Below are 17,121 nucleotides of genomic sequence, written 5' to 3'. Positions count from 1 at the left end.
CAAAAGACTCTGCACCCTATTCTACAAGTAAATTAATACACTTTGTTGGTTGATGAACAGAACAACTGGTGATTTACTATGAAATGAGAAATACTGAGTTACCCGGTACGTAATTTCTCATGACCGCTGCTCTAATTTACTTGACCAGGTGTAATTCTGTATTCATTGCCAACAACCAGAGCCTGTGACACATAGAGCAATGAAGTAGTTTGTATTTGATGACTATGATTTTAGTTTTTATTACAGATCTGTTTCCGAAATATAAATTCCATCCATCTACAACACACAATTATAGTTGGATTCTAATATGTGAAAAAAAAATCCTATGTTAATTGACATGTTGAGGTAACCTCTTATTTTTTTTTAAGTGCAGTTATTACATGAGTCACAGATAAAGATTCTATTGAGAAAAGGATACGACCGAATCCTTTAGACACTTGTCTTTCAGTGGGGTTCATGTACCACAGCATCAACGTCAGTCAGCTGCTTGTTAGAATTGTAGAATATCACCCCTCACCCCAGACTATTGAATCAGAATCTGCATTTTAACAAGATTTCCAAGTGATTCAGCTGTACATTAATGTTTGAGAGGTACAGTCTTAGATATTTATTTCTATCACTGGAATTAGAAATGTTATATTTATAGAGTTGGAAAGAATAAAATCTTGTTGTGTCTGGCTTTTGATTGGTTCTACAACCTCAATCAGCATAGTTGATGCAGGTGAGTAGCTTAGTAAGATTTTGAATATTAACACTTCCGAATGATCAGAAACATGGAAATATACTGGTCACCTATATTTTGAAACAGGATAAAGCAGTGAGTTACAAGTTAGCATTTGTAGGATACTCACTGTGTGCAGAAAGGTTGCAGGGAGAGAGAGGAAGAGAGAGAGGGGGACCAAGAATCAGTAGAAAACAGTAGAATGACTATAACAAGTTTCCATTTATGGACCATTTATGATGCATGGTGAGGTACATGAACATCTGTCATCATCAGTCTTGGGCAAGATAATTCATCATATTTAATATGTGTTGAAAGAAAAGTAATATGGTGACATTCCATTCAAGCCCTAGTAACCCAGGGGTCATACAAATAAAATGAAAGACATGGTTCAAATTGAATATAGGAGACACAATTTCATTTGAAAAATAGGAGAATACAGTGGAATACAGGACTATTGAGAACTACAGCTGAATATAGGAGGCATAGTTCCAAAATGAGTATCAGTACAAAATGAGTATCAGTACAAATCAGTACAAATGAGAGCAAAATACTCATGGCTATGAGTAGGTACGTAGTCAACCACATGGCCATTGTGTTGTGTGGTCAACAATTTTAACTCATTTGAAATCAGTGTGGTTGGGAATAGAAAAGAATCAAGAACCAGAAGAACTCCAAATCATATATATCCCTATGTAACCTGGTTGATTTTTGCTATTGGTCCTTATTCTTTATCCCTGCCTGTATCCATGCCCTTTGCTACATACTTTTCAGGGCCCTCTCGCTGTGAGCCATGCATACTTCCCTGTGTCATCACTTTGGATTAAGTCATGAGACTTCTTTCGGCTAATGAAGCAAGATGGAAGTAACAGGGTGCCTGTTCTGAGCTTATACCTCAAAAGATCTTGGTGAGCCATGATGAGCAACAGGGTAAGTGATGATTCTTGGTAAATGAGCAGTGGTCATATCACTCAGTGTCTCATAGACAACAGTAATGAAATTGGATTTTATTTTTAGTGCAATGGGAAGGCATAATGGGATTTTAAGGAATCCCATTCTGATCTGTAGCATAGCTCTCTGAATAAAGTGTCATCACCAATACTAGATTGTTTTTAGCTCTTTGGAGATGGAAATCTATATTACCCTTGAACATTTCTATGCTAAGCACATGGTGGGTGTTTGGAAAATACTTCAAGTGGTAGCTAAAATGGTTACATGTGTGCCTATATTTCTAGGAATATTGCATGAACGAGAATTTATGGAAAAGATAATTCAATCTGGAGGGGAAAACACTGCAAAAGTACAAAAGACTGTTTTGTTCTGCCCATGGTTTTGTATTTTTTGCTCTTTGATGATGGGAATCTAAACCATCTAGCATCAAACAGTCTCCAAGCTTAGCACAAGACTAGTACTTGATAAGTATGTCAAGTGGTAACTGAAATAGGTGTATGAAACTTGTATGTAAATATTTTAAAAAAACACATAGCGATGATTATATCCTATAAAAGAAGCTGAATCACAAAATGTGCAGGTGTTCCTTCACAATGATAGGAAACAAATCCCCATGATTTACTTTGGAAAAAATATCCCCTTTATACAAGTGCATTTGCAAATAGTAACTCCACATGTTACATGAACATTCACATCAGACATTTTAAAATACAATGGTTAAACCACTTTTTTCCCTGACTTTTAGATGCTTCTTCCATACCTTCAATAAACAACCCAAGAAAATTTTTCCTTTATTAAATAATCAGATGTTTTAATTTCACATGGGACAATGTGAGTACTCTTTTCATATTGCAGTGGTAGTAGGCCAGGGGAGTGAGCATTAGTCCTGGTTATAAAAGCATAAAGCAAAAGGTGAGGGCAGAATGAGGCAAAACTAAGAATCCCTCTACTGGGCCTTGTTTTGGCAGAAAGTTACGGTCAATAGGTCAACCTTTTGTCAAAACAGCTGAGAGTTACCGTAGTTGATCATATTGCTAGATGTTAAACTCGGTGAGTTTTCTGGAAAAATCCTATCCCCACCTCTACCCATGTGTTCTAGACCCTCCTGTGTTGAGATTAGGCCTTAGATTTATACTTCATGAGACTCAGCCAGAGGTAGAGAAAAGGCAGACTCGATGGCTCCTGCAGATGTCAGGAGGTGACTATTTACCTCAAACTTACCAGTGGATTTAAGAGCAGGGCTCAGAAAGCTGATAATTTTGCCTATTTGTATCCTTCTTTCTCCTTTGCTAACTAAATCTCAGATTTATTATTCATTCATCAAGTATTAACTGAATGGTTATTCATCCTTTAAATACCCTTGTAAGTCTCTCCTCCACCAGGAACCTTCAATGACCACTCTAAATTTCAGCAATCCACTCCTCCCCACAACTTCTCTAGCCCTTATTATTACTTATTTGCCATTTAAAAAGACATTGCATTCCAGTTCCTTTTATTTTTATATCTTTCATTGTGTCAACTATTTTTTTTGTATGCTGTATGGCAGGATCACATTTCATTCTTTTTCAATGTGAGTATCCCGTTATCGCAGCACCATTTGTTGAGTTTTTGTTGGTTTGTTTTTATTGGTTTTTTTGGGAAGTGTATGGGCTGGGAATTGAACCTGAGTCTCCTGCATGGCAGGTGAGAATTCTACCACTGAACTACCCTCACACCCCACATAGTGTCTACTTTTATTAATTATATTTTATTTCCCCACTTAAATTGTTGCAGAGGGGTAGAGAATTCCTTATCTTTGAATCTTCAAACTCTTATTGCAGAGTGGCTATCATATGCATATTTTTGGCTGAATGCATAAATGACTGAACGTGTAGTTTGTGAGCATCATTCTTGAATTATTTCATTAAATGAGTAGACACTGAAGATACACTCATAACTAAGATATAATACCTGTCCTCATGAAGCTCCTATTCCAACTGGAAAATGCTCACATCCTTATGTCTTTATCAGTTGTATATACTTTGTCTCATGCTGACAGTTTTTTAAAGAAATAATTTGTGAGAAATATACATTAGCTTCCTTTCTCTACTGAACATATGTAATGCTCATTTGATTTTTACAGTTTATTGAATATAATATCCACAGTCAATTCTTAATTAACTGATGTATAGATTTTCCAGATTTGCATTAGCACTTCCAAGTGTGTCAGAGGATAAAAACGAGATGTTAATTTCAATTTTTGTTGCAAAGAATTGTTGGTGTCAAGTTGAGCAACACAAGAGTTCTAGCCCTATTGATTTATTGGATTCTTTAGCATCACCTGTGGACATCATTTAGAGATTTTATTCTTGAATCAATTATAGGTAACTGAGAATTGTGTTCTGTGTTTACAGATTTTACAGATTCTCACTGACACATTTAGAATAACGTCTTAGTCTTTCTTTTGTACCATTGGCAAGTTCTAGGTTTAGGAGCCCCTGGCTCCAAAAATGAAAATATTGAACTTTTTATTTGTCTTGAAGATAAAGACATTGTTATGGCAGAGAATGAAAAGACAAATTCCCTGTCACTTCCAGGTACCTCCCCCCACCTTTTTTTTTTTTTTTAAAGGATCTCTTATTTTATTTAGTAGTTACAGCTACTCAACTCTGTCATTAAAGCCCAAAATGAGTGGACATGCCTATGCTCCAATAAAAGTTTATCAACACTGAAATTTTAATTTATCTTTTTTTTCACATCATGGAATGTTATTTTTCTTTCGATTTTTTTCAACCATGTAAAAATCTGAAAACTATCCTTTGCTCAAGAGACATAAAAAATGGCTGTAGGTCAATTAACTGCCTGTTTATTAATTTCTGTATTATCTGGGGCTACTTTTTTTTGTGCTACATGGCAGTGGTGAGTACTTGGAACAGAGACACTAAGGACTGCAAAGCCAAAATTATTTCCTCTTTGGCCATTTAAGAAAAAGCTTGACAATCCCTTGTTTAGACAGTAGTAAATTTCCATGAAAAAAGCAAGAGGTATTCATATAGGCAGGTTGTACAAAGTACAAGATGAACCACAGTTTCTGCCCAAAAGGCAACAAACACTCTAACACAATAATACTGATGAACTCAAACAAGGATGCTTTGAGCAGCTACTGTATGCCAAACACTATTCTAGGCATTAGAAATACAGTAGCCCAGGCACACAAAGGGATATAATCTCTGCCCTCATGAAGTTTACATTCTTATACGAGAATGATATAATAACTGTGAAGCGTGCACACACACACACAATGCATAAATATAATGCATGCTCAAGTCAACTCACAAATACTCCTGGATCTTGGCAAAATTGGAAACAACAACAGTACCAACAATCCTTTTACAGGGTTATCCAAGCCAGGTGCTACCAGCCTGCTCATTTGAACCGTAGTTGGGGTTAATGATCTATCATGAGGAAAACCTAAGGCTTGTCTTCTCAGAAACACAATAAATCAAGGAGAAATTGTAAGCAAATCAAGATACAGGCTCAGTGTTTTTCTGGTTTTGTTTTATTTTTAACTAACATAGGCTGTTAAAACTGTCTTTAAGCAAGGAGTGTAGATAATGGGACAGTATCAGTCGAGGAATATGGAATTCCTTACGGAGCCCTAGAAATAAGAATCTCTAAATATTGTTAGACTTGAAGTTAGTTGAGGATTTATGGCTTTAGAGGAAGTGGCTGATGGACTATAAAAAAACTGAATTAGAAATGATGACTGGATAGCGGGTAAATTATCTATGAGCAGTCTGACACAATGGACTCCCTAGTGTTCAGACTCAAGTCAAGTTCTCAAAACAAGAAGCTTCAATCTAAACTGGGACACCTGAGAGGAACATGATTTATGCTGTTGGGAGAATAAGATCTAGGAAATATACTTGGCTCTCTATATAAAAATAGAAACTCCCAATATAGTTATTCTCGTGTGTCAGCAGGCAGTTGGCTTCCTAATGAGAACCTGCATGGGAAAAGTACAATGTCAAGTACAGTGCAGTGGTCACACACCTGTGACCTACTCGGACATTCCCAAGGACATTTAGTAAATGCCATATCTAGTGTCATGCTGTGCTGCTTAACTTCTGTCACTGAATTCCCTACCTTTCTGCTATAAGGATCAAAAAAAAGGAAATGAAGAAGAAAAGAGATTATATCAGATCTTGATTTTCAAATTCTTTAATCTTATTACATAGCTATTTAGATTATCCTTTCATAAGAAATGGTCAAAATGACAACAAAACGAAAACTGTTGTTTTTAGATTCTAACATTTGAATCATGTGCTGTAAAGATTTACAAGTAAGAGAATCAACGTGGCCATTAGATCATCTGTGACCATATTAGAAGATATTTTTCCTTTTACTAGAAGCCATGCTACCTCATTTGAGATGAAGTCATTGGAAATCATTTCACAGAAGATCATGAGGAAGAGGAGATAGGAGGCATTTCAAATCAGTTATGTTATCAAATAGATTTCTGTTTAGTTTGTTCTGAGATAACCGTCTTAGAAAACAAAGCTGGAGAGATGTCATGTTGTCTTGGGGGGGGGAGCTATATTTTGTTAAATGTCATCAAATAGGAAATTATTTCACAGAATTAGGAGGCAAGCCTCTATAATGTGCTCATTATTTTGGGAAGGTAAGATGAATTATTTCTGACAGGATGACTTCTAAGAACTGCACATAATACTATTGAGAAAGGGAAATATTTCAAAAGTGACACGTTTTACATTGGTTCTGTCCCTATGACCAATTTACATGACTACAAATTTAGTTTGTGTATCTAGATTTTAATGAAAGATGACAATATTAGGCTGTTGTATGGTCATAATAGAAGCTGGTTACTCATATTTAATCCATTTATCCTTTTAATGTAAAAATTTAATTAAAATATGGCAGAAATGAGCATAAGTTGCAACTGTAGAGTTTGATGACTTTTCACCAAGGAAGCAGGGAGCATATCCATGTAACCAACCCCCAGAATCAAGGAGCATAATCAGAGTCCCTGAATCCATAGTGCCTACTTCTAATCATTCTCTGCATTTCCAAGAGAAACCGCTACCACAACTTCTAACAGTGCCTAGGTTTTAACTTTAATAAATGGAATCAAACCATATTTACTCTTTTGTGGCTGGCTTATTTTCATCCAACATTATATTTGGGACATTCATTCATGTTGAATCAGTCTTCATTGTGTGATCGTGGTTCATTTACTCTCATGGCTGTATAATATTTTGTTATTTAAAAATGCACAATTTGTTTACCTGTTGCACTGGTGATGGATATTTGGGTTGTTTCTAGATTTGTGCTATTACAAATAATGCTACTCTCGACATTTTTGTTCATCACTTTTGATTGACACGTGGCCTATGTCTGTGGGTTTGCCTTGAAGTGGAATTGTTTGGTCATGGGGTAGGAATAAGTTCAGCTTATGACAAAATTTAAACAGTTTTCCCAAACCCCATATGGACTAATGAGAGAGCCATTTGATCCTATCCAGCCTTATATTTTTCATCTTTGCTATTTTGATGGGTGTGGAGAGGTTTCCTATTGCTGTTTTAACTTGCAGTTGCCTGTTGACATTGAATACCTTTTCATATGTTTATTGACAGTTTGGATATGCTCTGTTGCAAAATGTCTCTTCACATGTTTGCCCATTTCCCTCTTGATACATGGCCTTATCTTAGTGTAGAGGGATTAAAAATATATACATTTAAGATACATGCCCTGTATTGGATATTGTGGTAGTTAGATTCAGTTGTCAACTTGGCCAGGTGAGCGTACCTAGTTTTGTTGCTGCAGATATGAGGCAATGGTACGTGAACCTCATCTGTTGCTGATTTACATCTGCAGTCAGCTAGGAGGCGTGTCTGCTGCAATGAAGGACGCTTGACTTAATTGGCTGGTGCTTAAATGAGAGACCACAATGTAGCACAGCCTAAGCAGCTCGGCATTCCTCATCTCAGCACTCGCAGCTCAGCCCAAGCCTTTGGAGATGCAGAAAGAAGTCACCCCAGGGAAAGTTGTTGAAACCCAGGGGCCTGGAGAGAAGGCCAGCAGAGACCATTCTGTGCCTTCCACGTAAGAAAGAAACTCAGTGGAAAGTTAGCTGCCTTTCCTCTGAAGAACTAACTAAATCCCCTTTTATTAAAAGCCAATCCGTTTCTGGTGTGTTGCATTTCAGCAGCTAGCAAACTAGAACAGATACAATTTGACAAATATCTTCTTCAAAATTGTGATATGCCTTTTCACTCTTAACGGTGTTTTTTGTCATAATATAGAATAGAGACATAATCGCTTTTAACATTATCTTCAGATAATACTCATACATAAGAGTAAAACACATTGTGTCTCTGAGTCTTAAAGAGTCCCAAATAGGAGGATCTTTTTTGGGGGGCAGTGGGGGTGTGGTGGCACAAGGACCAGGAATCGAACCCTGATTTCCTTCATGGCAGGCGACTATTAGGAGGATCTGTTAACTTGGAATCCTCTATCTTGGCCCATGTTCCAAAATTCCATTAGGAATTTTGCCATAGGCTTAAGATTAAAGAATCAGGCTATATATACTATTTGTTCTACCTTTTTGGTCATCTAACTAATTTGATCCTAGTATTTAAGTTTGCAAATAATTGTTTAAATTCATGAATTTAAAATGTGACTTTTTAAAATTTTAAATATAAATAAATGCTCAAAAGGCTCAAAGATCATTAAAAATAAGAATGACGATATATTCCAAATTTTATGAATGTGTGTTTCATATCCAGTCTTTCTATGCTGCAATTTCTTCATTTACTGTATGTGATTCATTGGAGCCTATTATATTTTGCATTATTTTTATGATTGTCATTCCTTCCTAAAGTGTCTTCTCTACCTCCCACTAATCCATTCCCTTTAAAATATGCTTCAAGAGAGATCTTTGAAAATTTGTATTGGAATAAGTCATTTCCCTGGTCAAAATATTCCAATGTCTGTTGGTGGGAACATCAAATGGTACAACCGCTGCGGAAGGCAGTGTGGCGGTTCCTCAAAAAGCTAAATATAGAATTGCCATATGACCCAGTAATACCATTGCTAGGTATCTACTCAGAGGACATGAGGGCAAGGACACAAACAGACATTTGCACACAAATGTTTATAGCAGCATTATTTGCAATTGCAAAGAGATGGAAACAGTCAAAATGTCCATTAGCAGACGAGTGGCTAAACAAACTGTGGTATATACATATGATGGAATATTATGCAGCCATAAGACAGAATAAATTTATGAAGTATGTAACAACATGGATGGACCTTGAGTCATTAGGGTGAGTGAGATTAGCCAGAAACAAAAGGACAAATACTGTATGGTTTCACTGATATGAACTGACATTAGTAAATAAACTTGGAGAATTTCATTGGTAACAGAGACCATCAGGAGGTAGAAATAGGGTAAGATATTGGGTAATTGGAGCTGACAGGATACAGATTGTGCAACAGGACTGAATAAAAAAACTCAGAAATGGACAGCACAGTACTACCTAACTGTAATACAATTATGTTAAAATACTGAATGAAGCTGAATGTGAGAATGGTAGAGGAAGGAGGGCTGGATGCACAAACGAAATCAGAAAGAAAGATAGATGATAAAGACTGAGATGGTATAATCTAGGAATGCCTAGAGTATATAATGATAGTGACTAAATGTACAAATTAAAAAAATGTTTTTGCATGAGGAAGAACAAAGGACAAAGGAATGTTATTACTGTAGGGTGCTGAAAATAGATGGTAATTAATATTTTAAAATTTTACCTTATGTTAGAGACTAAAGCAAAAAATGTTTATTTGGTACAAAATTTATATTTTTACTAGTGCATTTCCTAATATAGCTTATGTAGACAGCTTAATTGAACACCATAAGTATATGGAACCTTGAGTAGGACTTGAGATTTTGTTGGTTTGTTCAGAGCGATGCCCCGATAAATCCCAGAGTGATTTGAACAGTGAATAAAATAGTATTTGCAAAGTCCCCTTTGGGGAATGGTGAGAAAGGGGGGAAATCCAACTTCCCCAAGTTGAATTCTTGATATTCTCACAAGCAGTGTGGACAATCAAAGCTATAGGCTAAGCCCCCAATCTTGGGGTTTGTTCATATGAAACTTAACTCCACAAACGATAGGTCAAGCCTACTTAAAATTAGGCCTAAGAGTCACCCCCAAGAGAACCTCTTTTGTTGCTCAGATAGGGCCTCTCTCTCTCAGCCAGCACAACAAGCAAACTCACCACCCTCCCTTTGTCTATGTGGGACATGAATCCCAGGGGTGTGGACCTTCCTGGCAACATGGGAGAGCTGGAATAAGCTGAGACTCAGCGTCAATGGATTGAGAAAATCCCTAGAATGAGCTGAGACTCAGCATCTGGGGATTGAGAAAACCTTCTTGACCAAAAGGGGGAAGAGCGTAATGAGACAAACTAAAGTGTCAATGGCTGAGAGATTCCAAACAGAGTCGAGAGGTTATCCTGGAGATTATTTTTTACATATTAAATAGATATCACCTTGTTAGTCAAAATGTAGTGGAGAGGCTGGAGGGAACTGCTTGAAAATATGGAGCTGTGTTCCAGTAGCCATGTTTCTTGAAGATGATTGTGTATGATAAAGCTTTCACAATGTGACTGTGTGATTGTGAAAACCTTGTGTCTGATGCTCCTTTTATCTACCTTATCAATAGACGAGTAAAACATATGGAACAGAGATGAATAATAGGGGGAACAAATGTTAAAATAAATTTAGAGTGAAATCCTGGTGATTGGTGAGGGGGAGTGGTGGGGGTATGATATGTATGCATTTTTTTCTATTTTCTTTTTATTTCTTTTTCTGAATAGATGCAAATATTCCAAGAAATGATCATGATGATGAATATGGAACTATGTGATGATATTGTGAATTACTGATTATACATGTAGAATGAAATGATCAAAAGTTATGAATGTTTCCATTTGTTTACTGTTTTCTTTTTTTGGGTATTTAAAAAAAATTAAAAATAAACAAAAAATAATAAATAAAAAATAAAAGGTTATTGTTTTAAGCAAAAAAAAAAAAATTCCAGTGTCTTAGATAAACTTCAAGACCCCTAGTCCAGCGTGGGGCCCTGCTTCTCCTCCAACCACATGGCTTTACCTGCAGTTCCCTGAAGGTCCAGGGCATACTGCCCTTCTGCATCTGGAATGATTTTATCTGCATCTTTTCTGCCTACTGAACTCTTAATCCTCTTTTCAATCTCTGTTGGTGTTCTACCACCTTTCAAAAGCCTTCCCTGACTTTCTTAAGCAAGCTAATTTCATCACGTGATCCCCAAATGCTTGAACATAACTCGTACTGATCTCACTGATTATGTTTTTCTCTCTGTGAAACTGTGACGCCTCAGATAGAGACAATGTCTTATGCATCTTGGGTTTCTCAGTGCCTAGAATGGACTACCTTGTTAGTCAAAATGTGGTGGAGAGGCTGGAGGGAACTGCCTGAAAATATGGAGCTAGTGTTCCAGTAGCCATGTTTCTTGAAGATGATTGTGTAAGTGCCTGGTGCAGGTTTAATGAGTGAGTGAATGAATGAATCATTCTTTCCTGTAAAGTTTTTTTTTCCTTTTCAAAAATACTTTAAAAAATCAGTAATATTTCATCACAGAAATTACCTCCTATTATGAGAAATAATTAAAAGAAAAAAATAAAGACATATATTCGCTATGGGGACTGGAAGAGGAAACGCTTCAATAAACCTACATCTTTGATACATACACAGGGCTCAACAATAGCCTTAAGGGAAAGGGCTTAAGGACCCAAGTAGAAGGAAAGTAAAACCTTTTTCTTTTTGTCCACCTGGCCGAGAAAGCTCTATTTACTGGTCATTGAAAGGTTATTTAGAAATTTTAGTTCTTGGCACCTTTGCTCAGTATTGAAAGAAAGGAATACAAGTGAGGCTTAACAGAGCTTAGAAGAAAGAGAAACTTTCTAAGCTTGCAGAGACTGCTGAGGAGGGAAAAAAAAAAAAGCTATTATTCCCTGTGCCCTGTCAGATAAGAGAAGCCCTTGGTAAGAAAAAGCTGAGAGAGATTAGAGGAGATGATGTAGAAGTCCAGAAGCAGAAAAACTCTGAAGCAGGTGGTAGGGCAAGGTCTTCCAAAGATGCAGAGCAGCTGACAACAAACACAGTCTGGCAAAAATACAAAAAGGTCAAGGTGCTCCCCAATTTACACATAATTTATGCAATTGGGTCCAAATTGTACAGCAGTAAACATTGTAAGTTACATCATGAAGAGCTTTCCAGAATCTTTGATTCCAGTGATAACGGCACAATAAAAAGGGCTATGATAAAAAAAAAAAACTCACTGCTTTTCATTTTCTCTTCAAGAGACTTATGGTTCGCTGCTGCGTCTTTCTGTTTATTTAGTTGTCAAGAGTAATCTGAGCCTGTCACTGAGATGGTGTGGAAACACAGAGCTCTCAAGTCTGTTTACTAGTCACACAGAGACGTGATGCTATAACCTGTACTGCTCTTGAGAAGTAAGTAAACTAGGTGGCTCCCCTCAACTGCACCTGATTAGATCAGAATTCATATCCATTCCTGCAGTATTAAGGCTGGGAGATGCACGAGAAAGAGTTAATGCAAAGATTTAATCATTCATATGCAGCTTTTGTTGGTTCATGATATAAACCAGTCCCATACCCAATTGCTTGCAACATTTAATTTGAAACTACTTATATTGACTAAAACTGTATTCAGTAGTGCATACATTTAGTTTTGCAAATTTCAAACTGTCACTTTCATGGGAAAATAAAACAAAACTGCTGTCAGGGTTGTTATTTGGATAGAAGGGTCATCTTAGTAATGCTCAAATCTAAGCAAAGAAGTTACCTCCAAATTTTTTAACTTGGAAAACAGGCCTTGCTGGTAGGTATTCATTTTCAGTTACATTCTGTGAACCGGTATATGATGAGAAAAGAAGAACAACAATTTGATTTACTAAATATTAAGTAGCACTTAGTAAATTGTATGCCAGTGCCATCTGAGTAAACACTTTAAAGTTTACAACACAATTCCACACAAATTATGTCATTTAACATTCTAGTTTGCTAGCTGCCAGAATGCAAAACACCAGAGATGGATTGGCTTTCAATAAAAGGGGATTTATTTAGTTAACATACAGTTCTTCAGAGGAAGGGCAACTAACTTTCAACTGAGGTTCTTTCTTACTTGGGAAGGCACAGGGTGATCTCTGCTGGCCTTTTCTCCAGGCCTCTGGGTTCCAACAACTTTCCCTGGAGTGATTCCTTTCTGCATCTCCAAAGGCCTGGGCTGAGCTGCGAGTGCTGAGATGAGTTATGCTAAGCTGCTTGGGCTGTGCTATGTTGCACTCTCTCATTTAAGCACCAGCCAATTAAATCAAACATCATTCATTGCAGCAGGCATGCCTCTTAGCCGACTGCAGATGTAATCAGCAACAGATGAGGTTCACGTACCATTGGCTCATGTCCACAGCAACAGAACTAGGTACCTTCACCTGGCCAAGTTGACACCTGAATCTAACTACCACACTTAATTCTTACAAGTTTTTAGGGTAAGCTTTATTAGGGCCCCGATTTTATAGAAGGTGGAACAGAGGTTCAGGGAGATTCACTGATCTGCTCACAATCATTATATGAACTCAAACCCACGTCTAAAAACTCCAAATCCTAGAACAAGCTGCTTAATGTAGACTTCTCAGCCTGGACTGTCTTTTATTAATCTCTGTATTCCCGTTATTCCCACTGATTAATAGAAGCTTAGAATATATTTTTTTAAATGAAGAAATTTATTTTCAGATTTGCCTTACATTTTCAAAAAATTTGTGAGCTTATTTGGATTTTATATACAATGCTATTATTCATAGGTCAGACATCTTGCTGTTATTCAGTACACAAAAAAATCAGTGAAATATCAAGGTGCGATGTAATGTATCATTTTACATTGTAAATTCTGTGCATGCCTGAAGTATAAGAAATATTTCCTCAAGAGGAATTATTCATATACAATGCTAAAAGTAGGTTTCATGTTAGTAGTGTGTATCTCTGGGAGTTGAAAATACAGGTAATAATTCCCTTTTTTTCTTTTATATTTTTGTAGTTTTAACACAATCTTTAGTAAATATATAATACTTCTTAGCATGGAAAAGTACACATTTTAAAAGCGGGTGAGCTTAACTGTGGTAGCATCATGTGTGACTTCCTCAAGGTTTTTATGTTTTCTGAATCCGTGACCGGCTTGGCGCAGTGTATGGGAATTCAGAATAAAGTCCAATTCTAATCATCTTTAGGATCTTTTCCACAGCAGGAATGGACTTTCATTTCCTAATCAGTTACACCAATTGGGCACTTGGAAGAGGCCCCCTGAGGGTGCTTCAGATGCTTCCTCAGGTAGTTTGGCTCTGCTTGCTCAAGATAGGAGCTTTAATATTAGAAGTTTTAAACAGTTCTAGAATGCAGTTCACAGACTTTTGTTAAGAAAAGTAAGAGTTTCTTTACTTTTTCCAATTCTACAGTGTAAAATGATCCCAGGAAAGAACTAATAGAAAACCAAGAGGCTCTCAGCAGATGCTACAGATTGCCCAGTAGGTGGTTTCACTCTTCCTTCCACACGCAAACTGTTAGCCTTGAGGGCTGTACTGTGCAATCAGAAATGACCAGAGCTCTGTCCGTGCCCTCGAGGAGACTGTGAAGATTACTCTACAAGCACTGAAAAATAAGTATTTAAAGTTCTTTTGAAGAAAAGGAATTTTTCATCTTATTATACCCATTAAAATACCCAACGATAGTATTTTATATGTTAGTACACAATCCTGAAAAAATTAGTCCCAAATGGGATTTTATTTTTAACATGTAATCTTCACTAGATCATGGATTCTTTTAGGCAGGTTCCATATCTTACACAACTTTACACTCCCATTCTGTGCCCCAAAACCGGTCAGGCACAAAATTATTAGCTGAACTGGGTGAATAAAAGCCATCCAAGCATCATGATATAGTATCATTCCCATGATACTCTGGGAATATAATCTCACCATGAGAAAGAGAGTAGCTCCTGATACTCTATATTCTTTTGTTAACTCCCCGAAGCCACCCCCCCACACTCACACACATACACTCACAATTACCATGAACCTCCTTATATTTTATTCTGTTCTTTTAAATGTCAAATTGGATGGCTAATTCTTATACCCATGGATTTCCTTGGTGCAGAGATGCAAAGATAATCTTCAATGAGATCACTATGCATGAAATTCCACAGAATGTTTAATTTTTTCCTAACTTTTGACAAGTTTTCTTGTTAAAGCTGCAATTAACATTGCTACAAGGGTTGAAAATAATTTCACAACTAAAATGTTGGAGTTTCCTATCTAATGTTCCAGATAAAAAAGGGACTTCCAGTGGGGGCAAGACAAAAGAAATGCTCAGATAAGGAGAAAAATACCATGTGAAGTGTAACTCATTGGTAAAAACAGAAACCTGAGAAATCATTATATCCATGTCCCTGTCTCAAAGTCAAATACGGCAAATGCTAAGGCTCTTCCATTGTGTGATTTTAATTTGATTGAAATCTCCATCATACCATGTTTTTAGTCATTAGGTCAGGTTCACACTCCTTGCCATATACCAAATTATGCTGTTTAGGGATATGAAAGTAGGTTAGGGGAAAAATTGGAGCCTGGTCACTTAGAACAAGGAAGAAAAATGCATATAAATAATTACAAGGGAAATACAACTGATAAAAGTGCTAGCGCCAACAACACTGTTAACTTGTACTAACAAGCTTTACAAAAATACGCACAGCAGATTTATTTCAGCAGCATAAACACTGGAAGGGTCCTTTGACTTCCAAGAAGATGAAATAATACATAGGTCATGAATATATAAGTTTTATTTCTATAACTGAAAGTATTTCACCATTTTAAGAAGTATTTATGAGGCAACTTACTGGAATAGTATGGAATTAATTTTGGTTTTATATGGCATCTTTCATACTCCAAGTATCCCAATGGCTTTTTGAAAGTACAGAAATGCAGTGACAATTGGAAACTGAAAAGGCCATTATACATTTAAGGGTAGATGATACAGGCTTGGTTTCAGAGATGTGCTTTATGGATTCAGGGAACAAGATATTCTCCAACGCATCCTTTATGAGTTCTATGTCATCTTTATGTTCTACCTGAGGTGCAACCAAGGACATGCTGTGGGAACTAACTGCAAAAGCTCCTTTAATCATATAGTAACCTGCCCTTGGAGTGCAGGGAAAGGGTTATAATATTAGTTGAGTTTGGGTATAGAATTTGAAATCTTCAACTCTGGCTCTGTAATGAGTGAGCCATCATTCTTAGCACAGCACATTTAGTGTAAAATGCCACTCAATGTCCAGGATATAAATAAACTCATGTTTAATTTCACAGGAAGACAACAGTGACTGGACCAAGTTTTTATACTAAAATAGGAAAGAAATGGAAACACTGGAGACAAATCAGCTTATCATGTGGTAGAATTACAACTTTTACCAGGCCGGGGAAAGATCTGATATAACACCAGCAGCTTTTTTTCAGTATGATGTGGGAAAAAAATAGTGCAATCAATTGCTATTGCCCTTCATGATATTTTATGCTGCAGAATTGCTTGAACTGGAAAGTATTGTTCTTGTCAGAGAAAAACTCCAAGGGAAATGAAAAGCTAATAAGGATCCACATGAAATCTGGAATGGTTCTGAGTAGATTGTTCACTGATGGACGATAGTACTAAATGGAGAATGCCCCACACTCAGTAGTAGAGGGGTTAGAAATCAGAATTGTACACAAAGGAATAGCCTTTGCCCATATGCTTTACTCTAAACTGAGCCACAGTTATATTGCAAATGTTAGTCTCACATTTACTCTCAAACACTGGTTGCTGACTATCTCACTGCTCTCATGGTTTTTTTTTTTTCCTCTTCAACCTCGATTCATGTGCTCACTTTCCTATTTTTGAACTGAAACTTCATTCTGTAGACTTGATTTCTGCATTTCTCACATTCATAGTCTTAATTTATTCTCCAACTCCCTTATCAAAAGCACTCCATCCATCAGCATCAAATGAGTTTAAATTATGCCAATTTTAAGCATTTCATGAGTATTTGCATCTTCACGAAATTCTTACTAGAGTTGATTACCTGACTTCCTTTTCTTCCGAACTAGGTTATGACTGTGTCTATTATCATTAATTCTGATTTCAACTCTGCTCTATTTGATAGAATAGAATTTGTCCCACTATCTGATGGTCTGTCCCATTACCTGAGCCTTTCACATCTGCAGTATCCTCCATACACACAGTTTTCATCGCCACTATCTCTATTCTCTGCAATTTTCTCATCATCTCACACCCAATAAGATCAGTTCTTT

The 17,121-nt window shown here is 36.7% G+C and overlaps 1 protein-coding gene and 1 long non-coding RNA gene across 2 annotated transcripts in view; one reads left to right on the top strand and one right to left on the bottom strand.

Annotated features, from left to right (window-relative positions):
* The window catches only part of NEGR1 (neuronal growth regulator 1), an 886,099-nt gene that overhangs the window by 27,974 nt on the left and 841,004 nt on the right, over positions 1-17,121 (bottom strand). The gene's annotated exons all lie outside the window — the stretch shown is intronic.
* Positions 1-17,121, top strand: part of LOC143649526 (uncharacterized) — a 33,243-nt gene that overhangs the window by 7,184 nt on the left and 8,938 nt on the right. The window contains exons 2-3 of the long non-coding RNA XR_013159086.1: positions 1,496-1,651; positions 12,117-12,229. This is a non-coding gene — a long non-coding RNA (uncharacterized LOC143649526). The remainder of the gene's footprint in view (positions 1-1,495; positions 1,652-12,116; positions 12,230-17,121) is intronic.

The sequence above is a fragment of the Tamandua tetradactyla genome, chromosome 11 (genome assembly GCF_023851605.1).
Source record: "Tamandua tetradactyla isolate mTamTet1 chromosome 11, mTamTet1.pri, whole genome shotgun sequence".
Taxonomy (NCBI): domain Eukaryota; kingdom Metazoa; phylum Chordata; class Mammalia; order Pilosa; family Myrmecophagidae; genus Tamandua; species Tamandua tetradactyla.
Note: the sequence above shows the minus strand (reverse complement) of the source record. Positions and strands in the feature narration are given on the sequence as shown.